Below are 22,427 nucleotides of genomic sequence, written 5' to 3'. Positions count from 1 at the left end.
CCCGGACATTGCTGCTCCACTAGGGGGCACTCACTTCAAGTTGCTCTTTGCACCCATGAGGGCTAGGAAGTTACTGGGTTTTAAATGCAAGCAGGGATGCTCATGCAATCTTGATTCCGCAAAACAAGCCACAAATACCACAAGAAATATGTGCCAACACTGAGACTATAACCCCATAGAGAAAGCCTTAAATTGATCTTTACGGAGATCTCTATTGATCTTTCACCCTCTCCCCATATCAGAGGAAGGATACCTAGGACATGTCTGCATGAGGGAGAGGCTATTTCCCATTTCACTACCTGCTTTCTGGGGCTCCTGGTAGGTCTCCCATGAGGGAGTCCCTCCATCCCTCTTACGTCCAGTAGTGAGGAAACTTGGAGATGGCTTGGCCTTTCCTTCCCAGTTATCACTACACAAGCCGTAAAGTGTGATTTTTAAAGCTAATTGAGATATTCCTGTCAGTGGCTGGAGGGTGACACGTTTTGAATGGGAAACACCACATCAGGCATTAAGCCTTGATATGCGAGAAAATAAAAAAAGACATACGTCACTCTTCACATAGGCTGCACTCTTCAATTCCTCAGGATGGGAATAGGGCAGGAACAGTTACATTTCCAATACAAATGCAAAACCTATTCTCCTTGTTGCTCAGTTGAAATCTCTGTTCTGATTCCTCCATTCTCCTACACCATAGAGAAGATATTGGAATGCCCATTAGCAGCTGGAGCATCACTCAGCAAGAAGTGAAAATCTGTGTGACTCAAAAATTTAAAGTGCCATCTGCCAATCAACATCATCTCTTGCCAAATAGTTGTAGAAAAGCAAGTGTTGTGACTATTTAGATATTTGTTAAATAGTTGTGGAGGACTAGAAGTGGGCCTTGGGCTTCTCATGTCTGCAAACGATACCATCTTGTATATTTTTAAACTAAACAATTTTAAACTTTTGCATCAGGGATCAACAAGAGATGAACCCTAGGGACACCCAATAAGGGCAGTACAAGACTTAGTGTTATTAACTTAACTTCTAGATAGTTATCCAATTTTTGCTTAAGTACTTTTATGCTATTTCACCAAACCACTTCAATAAGAAATCAGGCTCAAGTGTTCATCACTGTCTTTGTTAAACAATGCCTCCTTACATTTTTTTTTCATATATTCCAACTTTAAAATCTTGCCCCCTAAAGTTCTAGCCTATTCAGCAACCTGAAATAAATAACCAAACTTATTTTTATAAGCGTTTGCTAGTTTAAATACTTCAATCATGTCACTGCTTAATAATCTTTTCTCGTGACTGAATAATCCCACTTTGTCTGTTTTATATGGAAATCTTGCCATTCCATTAAGAATCCTAGTTCTATGCTGTACTCGCTCAATTTAATTATATTGGTCTTCAGATAATGTGACCAAACCATGACACTATGCTTCAAATATGGGCTAACATAAAGTGATAGAACAATATTCTCAGACCTCTCGACACAAACCAATTTACTATTAGTTTCCTTTATTGCTGTTGCACAGTAGACCAAAAATTTAAATGCTAGCACATCCATTACATACAAATGCTTTTCCCCTATCATACTAAATCATTTAATGCCACTTAAATTATACATGGGAATTATTTCTCCCCATGTGCATCAATTTACACTTAACCACATAATATTTATCTTGAGCCCAGTCACATAATCTATCAAGATTTTGTAAAACTACATGTTACCCACTACCCTCTACATGTTACCCACTTCCTTATCTAAATCATCACTAAACTAATTAACAATAATTAAATATATGAGCATACAGAAATATTAAATGTCATCTGATGTAGAGCCAATGGCGCAATCTAGATAAATGGCTGTCATCCTTCCAATTTTTCAGAGGACAGTTCTGATTTTGATGGGGACGTCTCACATCCTGCAAACCAGACTTGCAAAATATTGACGCATTCCAAATTTCTTTATGGCAATGAGTGGTAATGAAATGACATCAAGCTGTAATGATGTATACCTTAACATTTACATCCTTCTATCATGGCATCAGATGTGCCAAGGACTAGTTAAATACTAGGAAAACCCACTTATGTATTTCATAAAGATTTACAAATTCCCACCAAACTGAGCAGAATATACTGAGAAACTGAGTCCTTTTAAGCCCTTATTTTTATTTTCTGAAACAGGCATTTAAAAAATGATTGGACTACAGTAGCATAGGCTTCTACTACGGCAACTATCCTGACAATTGCCTTGGTTGCTGTAGAATAGACCCATGACCATTAATTGGTCCTCATAGAACCATGTTTATTCTGTGGTACTTGACCCAGAATCCACTCCTTGCCATAGAATTGTATTGAGAATTTAAGCTTTCACTGGAGGAAAAAAATAGTCCCTATCCCATGTAAATGTGGAGAAAACCTCCCAAATCTGAACCAAATGCAGACCAAGGTCTTCCTTAGGGCTTGTGTATACTATAAAGTTGTACACTTTAACTGTATCAGTATAGTTAAAAAGTGATACTGTGGATACAATTGTATTGGTATACAAGTGCTTTACAGCAGGACAGCTATTCCTGTATGGGAAGAGGGATAACCTAGTTGCTGCTGATAATATAAGCAAAAACATCACCTCGCATACTTATCCCACAATCCAAAACCATCCCCCATGTTTTCCTGATGCAGAAATTACCAGCTCTGGTGTTATGGCAGACATTTGCATTTTATTTGACATGCTGTATTTTAGACTTCATATTATTACAATACATAACAATAGTCCAATAATCCCCATAACATCTGGTGTATACAATCATCAACTTGCAGAACTGATGGCAGTTCTATATGAGGTAGAGTGTGAAATACTTTCTATCGTATAATATTACTGTTCAGTCTTCAGTATTTTTAATACTCTTAGATACATGGAGGTAAAATATTTCTGTACAAATATTACCCTTTTCTATTTGGCAAACGCAAACAGGTATAATTGCTTTGCCGTCGTAGCATAAACCGTTAGCATAAACAAACATGGATGAAGGTATTAATTTGTATGTTAAGAAGTTATGGGGCATTAACTAGCATGCAATGGTACATGCAAAAAAATAATCCCTTCACTTTTTAGGATTGAACCATTTTCAGTGCAGCCATCTCTCACAATTTTATTGAGTATTGTGATATTTGATATTTTTCTTGAAGCCCCATTTCCTGTAATCATGTAATTTTATGAGACTCTCAAGATTGTTTTTGTTCAAGTAAGTTTATAGTCCTTGTGGTTGTGGAGAAAAGCTTGAAAATGTGACCCATTGAATCAGAAGGTAAATAGAACCCAAATTATATGGCTTTAAAATCCTGGGATTTTAAAATAAATCATGATATTTGCATGCCTGACTCATGATTTTTCAAGACTTGAGGTTGTCATTAGTGAATTGGATAGGTGAATTGCAAAACCTAAACTGAAAAGTAAATTAAGATCCCAGATTTGTGAACTGAATATCCACAGTGACTAGACTGGTGGGCATTATGCAGCAAAATTTTAAACTAACCTTAATTTTAAAACTTTTTTGTAGCCTCTCTGAAATTCAATAGCACTTCCTGCTTCACTGAAGACATGCCAGAAGACACTTTACAGTAGCATCAGACACCAGAAATTCCATTGCAATCTGTGATGTCACTGAAGTTGCATCTACAATGGAAAACTGTACCATTGCTCATTGCACCAATGTGATTCAGCGGGTACAAACTACCATGATGCAGATCATCCAAAGTAACCATTTTGTTTCTGATACACATATCCACACCCATGACTTTCTAGCTCCTGCATTTAACAGTTAGTGGTACACTCATGGGAAGGAAGCCTATTTGCCTTGGAAGAGTGGAGTTTTTAAGTTCTGGCCCCCATGAAATCAGTGGGGGGTTTGCCATTGACTTTAGTCTCAGGAGGACTAAACCAGTCACCCCTGGTTTGTATGGCTCCTCCTTTGAATTCCCAAGACTTTCGTAGCCACCAATATTTCATTGGTGAATGACTGTGTAAAAAAAAAATCATTTATTTTGCATGAGCCATGTAGTCACTGGTGAGAAACTGGGGGACAGAGTAATCTGTCTATGCTGTAAAGGAATGCAGAGTTCCATTTTCACTGGTTTTAGCTGTCATGTTTATCTAGTCCCACAATGTTCAGCAGGAATCACTTGTGCTACCAAAACGTGTAGCTGGGTAGTAACAGAAGAGGAGCAGAAAAGAGAAGATAGGAAAGGCAGGACCAAGAGAAGACAATCCAATTAATTTCACACTCGTAGTTTATTTTGCCACCAAAATTCCCCAAATGATTTATTTCGTTATTCTGTACTGCATACAAAATAGAATTTCAAACTATAATATAACTGTTGTGTGCTGAGATATGTATGTGACTCACACATTAGAAAATTAAATTCATTGTTGTGTTCAATGAGATTCAGATTTGTTGTTTAAAATAAAATTACAAACCCTATTGGTCTTGTAGAATAAGTAAACATGAGTTACTGTTGTAAAGAATATTGGAATGGAAAAATACTCTTGCTCCACTTAACTTTCTTTTGGCTGGGAAATGGGAATAAAAAAAAATCTCTAATTTAAGTTACCTATCGATGACACTTACAAGAAGAGATTTTCTACGATTATTTAAATTACTACTTATCCTAAATAAGTCATTTCTCTCTAATCCTCTAGGCAGTAATATATAATAAAGTTTGTAACCAATATCAAACAAGGAGGGGTTGCAAGCACTTTGGAGGACAGGTTTAGAATTCAAAATGATCTGGACAAACTGGTGAAATGGTCTGAAATAAGTAGTGTGAAATTCAATAAGGATAAATGCAAAGTACTACACTTAAGAAGGAATAATTAGTTGCACAGACACAAAATGGGAAATTACTGCCTAGAAAGGAGCACTGCAGAAAAGGATCTGGGAGTTATAGTGGATCACAAATTAAAGGGGTTAAAACGTAACACTGTTGCAAAAAACAAAAACATCATTCTGTGATGTATTAGCAGGAATGTTGTAAGCAAGACATGAGAAGTCATTCTTCCAGTCTGTTCAGCCATGATAAGGCCTAAGGGAACAAAGCAACCCATAAGAGTGAGAGTATACAAAAAGGGAGAAAGGAATTAGGGATAGTAGCTGCCTACCTAGCTGCAGTGGCCCCAATTAGTCAAAGTGTCACACTCGTTCAGCAAAAATAAAATCAAAATGGGGCCCTTATCTCAGTTGGGATCTCCATGCGCTACCATCATAGGGGAAAATAAATTTAATTTTATTTTGTAAATAAACAAGAGAACCCTAAAATCCTTTGTTTTACATAATCAAAAAAAATCACTAGTAGCAAAATGTACAGTTAGAGTCTTCCTCTGAATACTGAGGACAAGCTCTGAAGTATAAAGTCAATGTGGTCTCTTAAATGGCAAAAAATAAGAGGATGTGCCTGATTCTATTCTCACACTGGAATAAATCAAAAGTAACTGCACTGAATTCATTGGAGGTACACTGCCATAAAACTGTGCAAGTGATTTTGTGATATTCAAGAGATCACAATTAAAAGGACTTTAGGTTTGTCTTGCCTATTTTAAAAGGGAAAAAAGGAGTAAAAAGTATGTCAGAAAAATCTGATCAATCTCTCATTTTTAAATAGGAAATACTAAAATATACATTGATTTTCTTCTGTGATTTCAAGAACATATTCATTGGGACATTCAGCAGCCATCTCGTAGTTACAGGTCTGTCAGCATTTCCATTAGAAACCCTATTATTTAGAGTTTAAAATGTTGCATTGCACATTATTGGAAAAATGTGACGACTTCTGCAGAATTATATAGTAAAATATGGACTGTCTGTAATTGAAAAGTTTCCACACCACATATGCACACAAGAGGAAAGATATTTAGAAATTTGGTCACCCTTTCTAGCATACTCCAAAGAAGAGTTCCCCAGCCAGCAGGCCAGATTCTCTGAACATTAACCTGATCCTGAATAAGTAATAAGTAATGTATGATGCAGTATGTTAATATTTTACCTTCATTTTGCCTTAAGAAAAAGTTTTTAAAAAAGTAATAAAGCCCATAGGTAGGGCCTCAATAAATTCATGGCCATGAAAAATGCATCACAGATGGTGAAATCTGATCTCCCCCTGTGAAATCTGGTCTTTTGTGTACTTTTACCCTATACTATACAGATTTCACAGGGGAGACCAGTGTTTCTCAAATTGGAGATCCTGACCCAAAAGGGAGTTGCAGGGAGGTCACAAGGTTATTTGGGGGGGGGGGGGGGATCGTGGTATTGCCACCCTCACTTCTGCGCTGCCTTCAGAGCTGGACAGCCAGAGAGCGGTGGCTGTTGTCCAGGCGCACAGCTCTAAAGGCAGCACCCTGCCAGCAGCAGCATAGAAGTAAAGGTGGCAATACCATACCATGCCACCCTTCCTTCTGCGCTGCTGATTGTGGTGGCTTTGCCTTCAGAGCTGGGCTCCCAGCCTGCGGCCACCACTCTCCAGCTGTCCAGCTCTGAAGGCAGCGCCGCCGACAGTAGCAGCACAGAAATAAGGGAAGCAGTACTGCGACCTCCCCGCCCCGCCACCACACACACACCACTCCTTTTTGGGTCAGGACCCCTACAATTACAACAGCATGAAATTTCAGATTTAAATAGCTGAAATCATGAAAGTTATGGTTTTTTAAACCCTATGACCATGAAAGTGACCAAAATGGACCATGAATTTGGTAGGGCCCTACCCATAACATGTGCTCTGGTCTTAACTGGTCACATTTATGATTACCTGTATATCTCTCATGTATTTGCCATTCTTTTCCATTACTTTAGTCCTATCTATGTAATAACTGTTAAAATTATTTTGGAATATTTGTAAATGATTAAATCCAGATATTTTTAATCAACAACTATGTTGTGTGTGTGTGTGTGTGTGTGTGTGTGTGTGTGTGTGTGTGTGTGTGTGTGTGTGTGTGTGTGTGTGTGTGTGTGTGTGTGTGTGTGTGTGTGTGTGTGTGTAATCTCCCCACTGTATTTTCCACTGAATGCATCCGATGAAGTGAGCTGTAGCTCACGAAAGCTTATGCTCAAATAAATTTGTTAGTCTCTAAGGTGCCACAAGTACTCCTTTTCTTTTTGCGAATACAGACTAACACGGCTGCTACTCTGAAAGATGACAAAGTAACAGAGGGAAAGTGCAGGCTTATGCAAGCTGTAGGAGAAAACAAAGCCGTTATTTTCCCTCAAAGATTGTAAATACAAACAAGGCAGATGTTAGCCACTTATTTTACAGTGCATATGACCATTTACCTTTCCTTGGTGTAACATAATTAAAACAAACTTTACAAGAAATTCTAACTCCTTTGTAAGTGTCAAGAGCATTATAAAAGCTGATTAATGGGCCACCAATGTAGGAATTCATTAGCTACAATTCAGTCACAAAGAGCAGCCCATTTTAGAATGCTTCTTCATGAGTCCCCGTAAGCCCTTATGAGGCTGAGATTTAGCAGACAGTTCAGATGGGTTTGGGTGGTTTTTTTTGTTTTTGTTGTTGTTGTTTTTTTTAAAGACATTCATCAAACAAAGAAGTTGTTTCTGTCTCCTCAATATTCAAACAGTTTCTACGAGCAATTGCTTTGTGCCTTATCATGCCCCCTACATCTGCACATCAAGGAGCTTTATTATTGTATCTGAGATTCTACACTTACTTCAGTGGGGCAACTTGCATGCTTAAAGTTAAGCACAGGCTTAAGTCTATCAAGGCCTCTGTCTTCAGAGCCTACTTCTGTTCCCATTCAAGTCAACAATAAAAACTCCGAGGCCCAGATTGTTAAAGATATTTAGGTATTGCTACACTCAGTGTTGCCATGCCTAACTGATTGAGGAGCTGAAATCTCATTTTCAAATGTGATTTACATACTTAGAAGCCTAAATCCCTTCAACTATCAATGGTTCTTAGGCTCCTAATTGCCTAAATCCCTTGTAATCATGAAATGTTGGCTCCTAAATCAGTTAGGCGTTGCAACACTGAGTGCAGCATTGCCTAAAAACCTTTAAAGATCTGGGCCATAGTGACTTCAGTGGTGTAGGATTAAGCCCTTAATTAGCACTAATACTGTTTCATTAGCTCTTGGGTAGATAAATTCCAACTCTTGATATCTTGATCTCAAACAACTGCTTATTCTTCATAGCAGTTATATCTCACAAAACATATATGCTCTGCAAACCCATAAAGTTTGTACTAAGTGTTAACAAGTCACTATCACAGACTCAAGAAATGTCAAAAAATACAAACATTTTGGAGTATTTTTCTTAAATTGACAATGTTAGAGACAGAAGCTTGATTCTCACCTATGTCACATCAGTGTGATGCCATTGGAGTCACATCACACAGATTATAACTGATGAATACAGTGGAGAACTGGGCGCTGAGTTTTTTCTGATGTTCTACCGATGCACACTGGGCATTATTTAAAAACTAAACCATTTAAAATGTACATAAACAAACAGAACGGTCTGCAGGGGTGTGTGTGGGGGGGAAGAGGGGCAAGCAGGCTCCCACAGCCCCAGGGCCCTGGCAGGGGCACAGAAGGTGACCCTCCGAGAGCAATGGAATTTAAATTCCTCTGCATGCCTCTGTCTATGTTCACACTGGTAAAGAAATGCATTGTGGGAACATGGGAGAATATAGTCAGCAAGGTGAGCTTAAATTTCTTTATGCATGATTTGATCATGGAGCCTTGTGGCATAAGACTGTAACCTGTTTGAAAACAAATGGGTGAAAACCATCAGTTATTTCAAATTGCATCTCTCTTATATTTGTAACAATTAATGAAGGAATACTATATCTAGTAAATAATGTAGAAGTATCAAATAATGACAGTGCCCCCTTTGCAGATCATTGTGCACCTTTCTGTGATGAACTGTATTACATACTTTATATCTAGAGTTATTAATATTTAAAAATTTTATGAGGGAATTCCTGGTAAGAACAGGATTTTTTTGGTGGGTACATTGCATTCTAGTTCTTTATCCTATTACCTATTCTATTGTCTCAGTATACAAACTGATTTCAGAAACTACAGTATTTCATTCTTTTTCATTGATCAGAAAATAACCATTCCTGAAAGGTGTTCTTTCACTCTATTTAAAGATGTCCAGACTAACAAAACCTCAAGAAATGGTTGCATATCATTAAAAACATATATTCTTTATCCAACTCAGAACATATTACATCAGTTACATAAGGACAGAGCTTGCATAAATACAGTAACCTCAGAGGTACAGGACCAAAATACTGATGCAACAAAAAACCTATTACATTCTTTTTAAGAGCTTAAACACTGATGAATAATTGGCTAAACAAAATCAACCCACACCGTGTCTTTCCTTCACACTGAGATTAGGATAATTTGTTATCTGAAGAATCCTTAGTGTAGGTATTGGCCAAGTATTTACACAATATCACTTAGGACCAGGTTGTTTCAGTACCAAGGAGAGGTCCCTCTTTCCACCTTAATGGAAACACGTAAGAAATCCTCCACTTAGACTGTTCTGCCTTCTTGACAGTGTAGATGTAGGGAAAACTCAGCAGTCCATCTCAGAGGATCTGAACTGCAGTGGCCAAACTACCATGCAAGAAATTACTCTCTTCCTCTCTGTACATCATCATTTAGGAAGGTGTCTTTGAATGGGAAGGCTTTTTATAAGCTTCCTCTCCAAAATGAGGCACTCAAGTAGGCCTTGTCTACACACAAATATACACCAGTTCAATCAAGCTGATTGAGTTAAACTGGTGTAAATCCCTCTGTAGATACTAATTTTGTTTTAAGAGTGACATTTTGGTTTATCTTAAACCTGTTCTCAATCAATTTAAACTGAACCGAAACAAAAAGTGTCCACACAGCTTTGTACTGCAGTATGTATTTAAACTAGATTAAAAAAAACACCACAAACGAAACTGGTGCAACTTTTTTGCATAGACAAGCCTTAGTCAACAGGCCATTTCTCCCACTTTTTAAAAACCAGTTAAACTTTGCTAATTCTCACTATAATAATCTATAATAAACCCAAGAATTTTAATTAGCTGTTCTGACAAAAGTGAGGCTCTCCAGTGAGGTCTCATACAACTAAGATGTCATTATTTTTACAAGATATGCTACAGTATGGTTACTAGTATATTATTAAGTGCTACTGTAACTAGCTGTCCTGACAAAGGTGAGGCTCTCCAGTGAGGTCTCATACAACTAAGATGTCATTATTTTTATAAGGTATGCTACAGTATAGTTACTAGTATATTATTAAGTGCTACTGTAAATAATTGAAGCTAATACACCTTTGCCAAAATAACAGAGGAAAATGCATTGTGGAAAGCAATGTCCTTGCCCTTTATTTTTAAAATTGTGCTTCTTTACTTCCCAAGTTGTGTGTAAAATTTGCTAATCTGTCATGCGTGTCCAGTCATTAGTGAAGTCGTGCTATATGCCAGTTCTGAGACTCATGTAGTACTGCATTTTGAACAAAACCTGAAACACACTGAACAGAAATACAACTATTATGATTTTCAGGAATCCTGTAGCATCTGTTCTGTTCAGCAATATTTTATAGTGTTTTTGCTGATACTCAGTATAAATTCATGAATTTGGGAACAATTCTCTTGTTGACACTATGGGATCGTGTGTGCACAGTGATACTTACTATGATGTATGTTGTTTCACTGACCTTGACAGGGTTAGTAGAGATTAGCTCACTACAAATTTAGGAAGATATTATACCATGACAATGAGGAATCCTTTCTTTGTGTTTGCCAAGCTTCTGAGCAATATTTATACCATTTCATGGTGGGCCTAGATTTTTGTGTTATTCATTAAAAATACTTCAAAAAACATTTTTAAAAGTTGCTCCATTATCATTCTAATTTCCAATTTGGACAATCTAAATATAAATTACATCCAAAAAAATTTGCTGGAAGAATTTTAAGTTTGCATAGTCAAAAACTCATAATTTAGAAAATACCAGAATTAAGATCCTGCATGCAACAGCCTAATTCACTACACAATTCCCTGATCATCATGCATCCTATGGACCTGTGTATCAGTATAGACACCAGGCTTTATGAACTACAACTGGAATGCAGGAAGCCTCCAGCCACTAGGTCAGACCCACCACATTACAGGCCCTGACAGTTTGTTCAGACCACTCTTGGTCTCTTCTGGGACTCGTTGCTGAAACCTTAGACTGAGTATGGACATTGCCCCAGGGGCCTGGGAGTCTGCAGAAACAGATCTCTCTCCTCCAGGCTGAGAATTAGAGGCCAAGGGATCAAGTATGGTATCTGGAAATGGAAAATTGCTCCCTGCGGGAACAAGTTACAGTACTCAGAGCAATTTGTCTCCCTTTACGACACCAGCTCAGGCAACCAGCCCCAGAGTTCAATTAACAGAGAGATACAATGGCACCTGCAGCAAGTTTATTACCCAATGCAGACTCCTGTTTATGCTCCAGCCCCAGAAATAAGCCACAAACCAGGTCATGATGGGATTGGTACTTTGCTTGCTTACAGGGGAAGCTCTAGCTTGGGCTTTTCCCCTTCTCAAGCAGGATCACCTAGTCTGGTAAATTGGGAGTTCTTCCTGCAAGTATTCACCATCATTTTTGATGACCCACATAAAAGTGGTATGGCAGAGACCATCTTACATAAGCTTTGGCAAACCCTGGAGTCAGCTCCTTCCTACATCACTCAGTTTAGATGCTTGGCCACTGACATCACCTGGAGTGATATTGCACTCCATCAGTTTCAGCTTGGTCTCTGCAACAAATTAAAGTAGGAGCAGGCATAGATAGACCTTCCAACCCACGTGGAGGCCTTTATGGACCTGTGTATCGTGATAGACATCAGGCTTCAAGAACTACAATTGGATTTCAAAAAGAAATTTATTTGAGCATAAGCTTTCATGAGCTACAGCTCACTTCATCAGTGAGCTGTAGCTCACGAAAGCTTATGCTCAAATAAATTTGTTAGTCTCTAAGGTGGCACAAGTACTCCTTTTCTTTTTGCGAATACAGACTAACACGGCTGCTACTCTGAAATTGGATTTCAGGAAGCCTTTTCATTTATATGTATATTGATTGTCTTGTCCAAAGTACTGCATATTTTGCTAGATTCTCTCTTTTCTCCAAATTCAGGAACCACAAATCAGGCTTTTGCTAAACCTTTTAAGAAGGGCTGTGTTATATGGAAGTTTTAAAAATAAATGTTACAAGCTTTTTATTAAAAAATAAAAAATAAAATTCTTGTACTAAGAATTTCATAAATGAATCTCATTCAAAAATATTTGCACCTTGATAAACAAACCCCATCTACATCTCACACTTGCCCAAGATTCAGCCCTCAAAGGAAGCTTAGCCATGGTCAAGCTCATACAGAGACAGACATGTTGTCTCTGGGTGAGCAAGAGCATTGGAAATGGGAAAACTTCTGTTTCTACTGTGGAGGAGCAGAACATGCTGTATCCATTTGCCCTGCCAAAATCTCCGCCAGCCCGTTGACAGGAAAAGATTAGGCCCAGACTCAGTTGGGGTTCTGAGCCCGAGTACCATCAATGAAAGACCCTAAGGTTATTTTCAACTAAGAGGTGCTCATCCCCATCCAGTTCTACAAATTACCTTCCAATTGCAGATCCCGCAGGACAAGCAAGCCTTTCCTGCCCAGTGGGCCTTGATTCACTTGGGAGCTGGAGATAATTTCATAGATTTTTCCAGAGTTCTTCTCCTAAGTCTTCCATTACAACCCACCACCACCCTGGTTGTGGTGGAAACAGCAGACGGGTCCCCACTGATGTCGAGACTAACTACTTAGAAGACCGTACCTTTGGAATTGATGACTGTGGAACACCAGGAAGTCCTACAGTTCAGTCTTATTAGGCCCCTGTACTTTATCTTGATTTTGGGGGCACTCTGGCTAATCTGGCATGACCCCCATATTCTGTGGTCCCAATACATTATTTATTTTGCATTGAGCTTCTGTAGTGAACACTGTGTTCTAGTTCAACAACCCAGAATCCTAGAACCCAAGTTGGAGAACCCTGCTCCAAAAACCCAACCCAACCCCCCCCACACACACACGGCAGCCATGATATCGGATCCAGAAACACCAGCTCTCCACAAAGCCACACCTTCCTGTAAAATACCAAGACCACCAGGATGTTTTAAGAAAAACCTAAATGCAAACACCTTACCACAGCATTGTGATTACAATTGTCCCACAGACCTTCAACTGGGAGCTAAAATTCCATTCGGGCACATATATTCTATGTCCAAGCCCAGGTTAGCTGCCTTAAGAGAGTACATCTAGGAAAACTAAACAAAGGCTTTATCTGACATTCTATCTCCTCCACAAGGGCCTTGACAGTTTTTGTTAAAAGGAAAGACTGCTTGAGACTGTGTAGATTGCAGAGTGCTTAACCAAATAATGGTATATAACCAGTACCCACTGCCGTTAATTCCGGAGCTCTTGGATCAAGGACAGTCTGTCCAGGTTTTCACCAAATTGGATCTTAAAGGAACATATAACCCAATTTGTATCAAGACAAGGGATGAGTGGAAGACAGCCTTTAGAACTAGGTATGGGCATTGCCAATATTTAGTGATGCCCTTCGGGTTTACTAAAGTCCCTGCCACATTTCAGCACCTAATTAATAACATATTTAGAGAGACATTCAAGATTAGTATGCGGTTGCTTATCTAGATTATATCAATCTATTCCAGTTACCAACAAGCCACAACCACCATATCCGTGAGGTTCTCACAAGATTGTACCTGCATGGATTATATGCAAAACTGGAGAAGTTGCACATTTGATCAGTCATCCTTTGAATTTTGGGAAGGCGTCCACAATTTGGGATTGGGCAGAGCTCCAGAACAGTCAAGACATTCAAAAATTAATCCAATCTTTTAAAAAAAAATCACATCCTTTAGAATTGCCATCCTTCATAAATTTGCAAGGTTTCACTGTCCCTCTCAAGGCTTGTCAAACTTTTGACTATCTAAAGATAGCTTTCTTCTCTACCCCAATGCTGGCCCACCCTGATCCCAACCAACCCTTTATCCTTGAGGTCAATGCCTCCGATGTAGCCATTGGGGCGCTATTGTCCCAAAGAATGGAGTCCCAGAAAGAGATGCATCTATGTGCATTTTTCCCCTGAATACTCCAGCCAAACACAATTGTGAAATAGTTAACAAGCAATTAATCGCAATCAAGACGGGGCTCAAGACATGACGACACTACCTCGAAAAGGCCAAGCACCCCATACTAGTCTTAGCAGACTACAAAAACCTGGAAAATATATGATCCATCAAGGCATTGAACCAGCAACTGTTAACCTGGGCCGCCGCCTTCTTAAGTTTCTACTTCATAATCACAAACTGCCCAGGCAACAAGAACGGTAAGGTGGATGTACTATATGGAACCTGAGAACCCCAAAGAACCACCATTGATTGACATACTGAAACCATACCATTTCCTTTGTGGATTTATATCAGACTTTCTTACCTCACTTCAAGTAGCCCTCCCTAACGATTACTCCTGGGGGGGCTGCACAACTGCACGTGCAGTATTCATATCCCCCGCATAATATTTTTTCTCCACAGAAAATACATCCTGCTGGAGGGCTGCAGTTGCATCTTTCACCCACCAGGGGCTGCTGTGGTGACAGAACAGAGGGCAGCCACTCCCAGACAGGAGCAGCCTGCTGTGGACAGGGAGGAGAAGTGAGGAGGGACCAAGTGAGGAGACGTGGGATATTGGGGGCATGGACAGCATGGGGCACATGGGGTTGCTGGTTAGTCACAGACTGAGGTTCAGAAGGGCTAGTGTGGGGGACAGACTGGGTCAGGGGCTGAATGGGAGTAGGGGTTCATGGACACATGGACAGATGTATCTGACTGACTGAGAGACTCTAGGGGTCAGCAAGGGTCTGCATGGAGAAGGGTCCCCAACTCCATAACAATCCCTCACCCCTCACCCCTAAAAACCCTCTTCCATCCTACCCCCACTCAATGAGTCTCCAGTTTCATTCCCAGGCTTTTCCCCAGCAATTGCTTCCCTCTCCCTCAGCTCCTCCTTTACCCCGACTTCCCCAAGCCTTCGCACTGCTTCTGAGGGATGTGGAAAATATATTTCTGTATTATAGCTTAAATGAATTATTACTCAAAGTTCTGTATTAATATGCCTAATAAGGAATTTATTTGTTAAAAAAAATTCATGAATTTTTGTTGTCTGTATTGTTAGACATACTTGCTGACAGGTATTTTGAAATAAATTAGCAAAATAATTGAAACTGGCTTTATTATACTGTATATTTTGACAAAATATGCAGAATTTTAAAATATTGTGTGCAGAATTTTTATATTTTTGGCACAGCATTCCCCCAGTATTATTTAGGATGGTATCAGTGGAATTACTGTTCCCAGTGTTATTCTGGGGGACTCTGCATACCCCCTTTTGCCTTGGCTTATGAAACCATATCCCAATCTCAGAGACCCTGGCAAAAAAAAGTTTAATTACACTCTCAACAGGTGTACATAGTTGAATGTGCATTTGGCCGACTGAAATTCCACTGGTGCTGTCTACAGAGTCGTTGGGATTCCAGTGTCATCAATGCTGCCTTCATTACTGTGGCTTGCTGTGCTCTTAATCTTTGTGATGCCCAAGGGGAGTCATTTTCCCCAACTGGACCCGTGACAGTGATGGGCTGCTAAAGCAGTACACTCAGTACACACCTACCACAGCTGGATTTGGATGCACCTGGGCAACAAATCAGGGATGCTCTGTATTCCCACATTATGGATTTGCTGAGCCCATGGAAGAGGGAGAATAATACTTTTATTAATGGACTTGTAAATTATTTACTGTACATTACTTTTACACCCTGCAATGAAATGTGGGATGTTGATTGCTATGCACTGTACTTATGAATGATGTGACCACTTATGAAATGGGGGCAGGGGCCAGGTTTGCTATGTACTGCCCTTATGAATGACATGATCTCTTATGAATTGGTACTAAGGAGGGGACATTGGCAAGAACTGTAGAATTACCTGTACTGATGTAGATACCTGTACTGAGAAACAGTTTGCATAAAACTTCTCAGTTGTCTCTCATCATGCGTTTGCCTTTTGTTTGAAACACACATCATATGATAAGTTTCAGAGTAGCAGCCGTGTTTAGTCTGTATTCGCAAAAAGAAAAGAAGTACTTGTAGCACCTTAGAGACTAACAAATTTATTTGAGCATAAGCTTTCGTGAGCTACAGCTCACTTCATCGGATGCATTTGGTTTTCCACCAAATGCATCCGATGAAGTGAGCTGTAGCTCACGAAAGCTTATGCTCAAATAAATTTGTTAGTCTCTAAGGTGCCACAAGTACTCCTTTTCTTTTTACATCATATGATGTGATGCAGTGATGCCCATAACATTTCTTAATAAAGTAAAAACCTTTATTTTTAAACAATTATTAGAAAAACGCACTATTAAACCATTGCCAGGCAGGCCAGCTGCCATTAGCACATGAATACACCAGTAAGATGAAAACCTTTAACAAAACAAAAACAAAAGCATATGAACACTGCAAGCAGTGAAACCATCTGCAAGTCAGAAACCCCCTTCCTGTTGAGTGTCCCCTAGCCCCTTGTTCTCCTTTCCCTTCCTTCCACGATTATTGCGCTCCTGGGCCACAGGGGATGGAGGTGTAGACAGGGGAGGGGTTCAGAATAGAGGACTGCCTGGGGTATATTTCCAGCTCTGAAGGCCCAATTGCATGGGTAGGTAGGTAAAAGCCCCAGGACTAGAGAGGCTGAGAAAAAGTTTCCATTTTCCTCTCATCCTCTGTCTGCTCATTGCCTTTAAACATAGGTACTTACTATAGTGTGAGGGCAAAGTAAACTGATTCCACATATTCATTATTTGTAAGAATTATGTTTGGATGGGCCCAACTGCATGGGCCACCCAGCTGTGGAACTGTTTCTGGCGTGCAGTGCATGAAGGGAAGGCAGGCCATGGGGCAGGCGCAGCAAGAGCCTTCTACTATTTTCCCTCCCTTAGCTGCAGTTCCTGTTCCAGGAAATGAGAACCAAGCATCTTCTCCCTCCCAGCAACCCTGTCCTCAAGCTCTGTAGCCAGCCCATGCCTTTCTGCTTGCCTCACCTTTCCATTTGTCACAAGTCCTTCTCTTTTTGGTATTTAACTGGTTTTTCAGCCCTATCCACAGTGTCAACCATAAGTTCATTACAAAAAGGCTTCCTCTTGGACCGGTCCCATGATGGTACATTGATCGAAGCTTCTACTTGTATATGGGTGTGCTGTCAAAGTACTACAGCCTGCAGAGTTCGAGGGGCATGGAAGCAGACAAGACAGAAGGTTATTGTCTCAAATAGCATAGTGCGTAAGCAGAGAAAAAAAATCCTTCTAGAATTTCAAGGACGTAAAATGTTCCGTTGTAAAGCTTAACTTCAGTATATTGTGAGAGGGACACTTCAGACAGACGCCCCCGGACGCAGCCAGCTTAACTGTAGTGAAAAGTTAAAAAAACAACAACTGCTTTGTTTTTTCTAAGTTGCAGATCAGCTTGGGCTTTGAGGGAGAGGGGTGACTGCAGCATGGTATATAAGCCTTCTCTACCATTTCAGGCATTCCAGATTTTGGAAGATATTGCAGTTCTTGTGGTTCCCAAATGGCAAAGAGAGCTTTTGTTCCAAGCTGCTGATGGAAAGCTGGTCATGTATGTCACCGAAGTATTCAAATGTCTGGTGACTGAACAACACATCTGAATGGAGTGGGCTGGTCAGCTACCAAGAATGGCCCTGAAAAACTCCCTTCCCTGAAATGTGATTACCTATCTGGAGTTCCTGCTATAGGAAAAGTTTGCAACTATTAGTACCTGAGATTGGGTGAAAATTCAAGAAGGAATCAAAAGGATGCTATTGCTTGGTGCCTCCCTATAGCTTCCAATACAGCCTGCTAGGACTTCATGCAAACAGAGAGAACATCTCCCTCCCCCTCCGGCACTTTTCTGGACTGCACTCAACCCCCCTCCCTCTACCCCATCTGTATTTTGGACAAATAACTTACCACCCATGGAGGATGTGGCCTATGTTTCAAATCCCTCCCCAAACACACAGATCACTGTTTTCAGGTGGGTCATTACACCATTGGGTTGGTTTGGAGCAGCATGCTTACAGGGAAGGAAATATAAGGTTCTTATTCTTAAACTGGCATGTCCTAGCAAAAGTGTGAGCCTTCCTAGTAAAATTTCACTTTTAGATGCAGTTTCACCGTTTCCTCTTCCTGATCTCCATTTTGAGTTCTATGTGGCAGTGGTGCGGGAAGGTGGGGGACACCCAGGCACTGGCATGCAATTCACCATTAGCAGATACACTGCGACCCAGGGCTTGTAATAATTTTTGCATTGGTTCATAACATGGAAATCCCTCCCAGAGCTATATTAATAAAAACAAAAATGAAACCAGAAACTTACCAGACTCTGGAGCAATTTCTGCCTATTCCATTTCTGCTGCTGGCTACTCCTCCAGGGAGGCATCAAAAAGCTCCTCGGAGTATGGACGCAGGATGTGCTACAGCTGTTCCTGCAGCAAAGCCTCCTTGGGGACTGGTTTCAGCACCAGAGTTACTTCAGGTTTCAGAGGGTTATAGCCCACAAAAGCTTATGCCCAAACAAATTTGTTAGTCTCTAAAGGTACCACAAGGACTCCTCAGAGTTACTTCAGTGGCCTCATCTGGTGCTTGCTGCTGATTCCCATCTGTTCCCATGCTAGATTCTGAGGTCAGCCTGTCATTATGCACCACCATGGGCTCTGTGCTCAACACAGAACCTAGCACAGAGTCAAACTCCTCATTAAACAGGCATGATGGTGGTAAGCTCCCAGAGATGCAGCTCTGGTCCCTGGCTTGCTGATAGTCACTTAATTCACTCACTGCACTGTTCACCAGTATGGTAAATTCCCCACTTTGCCAGCTGTTTTGCTACTTGCTGGTACCCATAGTCACTCCCGGTGCTTTTGCTAAAATTTGAATGTTTCACTGGCCTCGCATCAAAAATCTGTTTTTGCTCCTGCAAACACCCTTGGCAAAGGACTTCTTGTGCATGATGGCCATTACAAATGCAGGAAAAGGTTTAATGTCGTTTGCAACTCAGCAGACAGAACAAAATGGAAGGATTAAATGCCAGGCAGCCGTACTTGAGCAAAGGGGTTGCCTCTGTTTCCTGGGACTCTGTTGGTGATTCACGGGATAGAAAGGACAAAGAATACTGGCCCATGGGATTGTGGGATAGTGATGGTGGCCTCTCAAGGCCTGAGTCCGGCAAGGGGCTATGTCTACTCTGCCAAAGGATAGGGTTTGAGCTCTGGGTCCTGGCAGCAGGGTCCTGGGGTCAAAGTCCAAAAGATGTGTGTGTAAACAGAAGCAAGTTTCAGCGTGAGCCCGAGTCTGAACCCAGGCTACATTGCAATGTAGACATACCCTAAGTGCTTTGGAAAAATCCCACTACACATCTTTGAAAATCTGGCCCTTGGTGAAATTGCAAGAAGTGGTCCATGGTTTGCAGGATCACACCCTATGGAAATATTTGGAAATAAAATAAGGTCTTACTCCTGCAAGGCGCTACACACTTTCTAATCCCACTGAAGTCACAAGAAGTTGAGGATGCTCAGCACATCACAAAATCAGCCCCTACATAAATAAAAATAAAGATTTTTCCAAAGTGTCTCAGCATGCTTTTGTCAGTTTGAGAGAAAAATTAAAATATCCAAAGACAGAAAGAAAAGTAGTACTTGTGGCACCTTAGAGACTAACAAATTTATTTGAGCATAAGCTTTTCTTTTTGCGGATAGACTAACACGGCTGCTACTCTGAAACAGACAGAAAGAAGCTTGTTGTTCAAACTCCAGAAAACACGTCAATAGAATTGCATATGAACAAAATCTGTCTTGGAGGGATGTTACATACAGTCTACCAAATTCTCTGTGCAACTACCTTATTTTTCTAAAAAAAATAAATGCTTTAAAATGGAGTATGAAAAATATAAACATATTCAAGACATCACTAAATACCATTCAAAATTGGTGTAATTAAGATGCAGCACAGTAAATCCCAGAAATGATTTCTAATCTTACCACTATAGAGGGTGTCAGGCTGTTCATAGTTAAGCCTGAAGCTGTAAGCTCAATTTTCAACAAATCTCTAACTTCTGCTCAACTAATAGCCAAACCAAACCACTTGAAACGTCACAAACCACACCACCTCCGAAAGGTAAAATATTTCTGGGAAAAATTAGGGTTAATCACACAAGTCATTTTAGAGAATGAGTCTTCTCACCCATTCCCTCTCAACCCTTTATTTTAAAAGGTGCACTTTTTAATTTGTCCCCCTTCCACCCTAAATGCCACATCTAAATCTAAGCAAAGGTAGAACTACATCTATGCAATATCAAACAGGTACACAGCCATATAAAAGGGAAGTCTGTTACACTTATTTTGAAATATCTGATTGTTTCAAATTAGTCTAAATCCTGCTGTGACTTTCTCCATTATGAGGTTTACTCTAATCAGGTTGAGTCACACAATTGTTGGTTGTCCCTCTGGATTCATGCACACTATCAGGATTGAGTTTTGGTTGTTGCTTTTTTTTAAAAGACTTAACAGTTTTTAATAGTCATTTGATGAAGTTTTATCAGGTCAGTAATGCCAATGATACACAATTTGGTATTTTAGGAGCAATAATTTTCATGTCCCTTAATGTATTACTTTTGCCCAAAAGATCTGTCAGTCAACATGACCACAGTCTAGTGAACTTCATTGCATGATTCAAGACTAATATTTCGTTTCACGTATGATGAAGTAGTTTCTTTTTAAATTTTGTTGGCATTTTAATCTCTAAACAAAATATCTAGATGCTCCTGACACTAAAGAAATCAGTAAAATATCAATGGTTTGTTGCTTAGACAACTTTTTCCTAAGTATCAGCCCTTTAGCTGAGACCTACAGCTTCTTAAGAGTAGATGGTAGTGTTACTATATATGGTTCTTTGTTTTATATCCACTAATAGCGGCATGCATACAGATCCAAGGAACTCTTTGTACATGCAGATTCCCAGCCATCTCAGCTGGAAGGAAATAACCAGTGATTGCAACTCCATCTCCAAAGACGACAAATTATACTGATTAGAGTTGTCACCAAATATTTGTCTCACCACCAACTGTGAAGGGACTTTGAGACACAGGCGTGCATATTTCTTGCTAATAACGTGAATGCAGAAAAAGATGAGGCAATACTGAATGATTTGTTATCCAGTCAGTGCTGACCAATACCAGTTTCTTGTACCTACTAAAAGTGTCCTACCCTGTGAGTGAAACTTTACAGGAATAGCAACTCCTATCATTCTTAGGGCTAAATAACTATAATAAAAATTGTAAAATGCCTCTGCTCAGAGAAAAGATAAAAAATCAAGACGCATATCAGCAGTATTAAAAGGGAGAGAATTTTTAATCTAGTGACAGTGTCCAACACTCAAAAGCTGTAAAGTCATACATTCGTTTTCCCCATTATATTTTTGCATATAGTAATCAGATTACCAGATTTAATCAGATTTAAAATATTAATTCCTTTGGCATAGGTATAGCTATTGCTAACAATATATTTATATTTTTGAAAGGAAAACCTCACTTTCTGACATTGTGAGCCCAAATTATGCCTAAGGACTCTTAAATGTTTTTTCCCTCATATAGGAAAATAAGTGGACACAACTGTAGTGTTTAAAACAACAAAGAACTGGTGAAACTGAGCCAAACAAATTATACACAGCAACGGAGAACAGTGAAACAAGCGTCCCAAAACCTGGGACTTTCATAGCTAAGAATGAGTTGAAGTAAACATAATTCTTACAAATAATGAGTATATAGAATCAGTTTACTTTGCCCTCACATTATAGTAAGTACCTATGTTTAAAAGCAATGAGCAGACAGAGAATGAGAGGAAACTGGAAACTTTCTCTCAGCCTCTCTCTAGTCTTAGGGTTTTTACCTACCTGCTTACAGGTTTTATAAAGCTACTCATTATTGTAATATTTGAACACCTTCCATATAACATCAACAACAATAAAAACATCCCTAGCAGACTCCATGGAGACTCCGGCACTTTTGACTTCTGAGGGTAAAACCTCTATTCGGGGTAGGGTTTTTTTTAGATTTTATTCATTTACTTTTTTCAGTAGGGTCATAGGGTAGAAGTGGGTGCCAGTGTTGTATCATTCTTATGGTAGAAAGGCCTTCTCAAAGGAGACAGTTTCACAACATTTCCTAAAGGCGGTCAGACTCCAGACCTTATCTCCTCTGGAAATTTGTTCCATTGCTGGATCGC

Source organism: Dermochelys coriacea, chromosome 2 (assembly GCF_009764565.3).
Source record: "Dermochelys coriacea isolate rDerCor1 chromosome 2, rDerCor1.pri.v4, whole genome shotgun sequence".
NCBI lineage: Eukaryota > Metazoa > Chordata > Testudines > Dermochelyidae > Dermochelys > Dermochelys coriacea.
Note: the sequence above shows the minus strand (reverse complement) of the source record.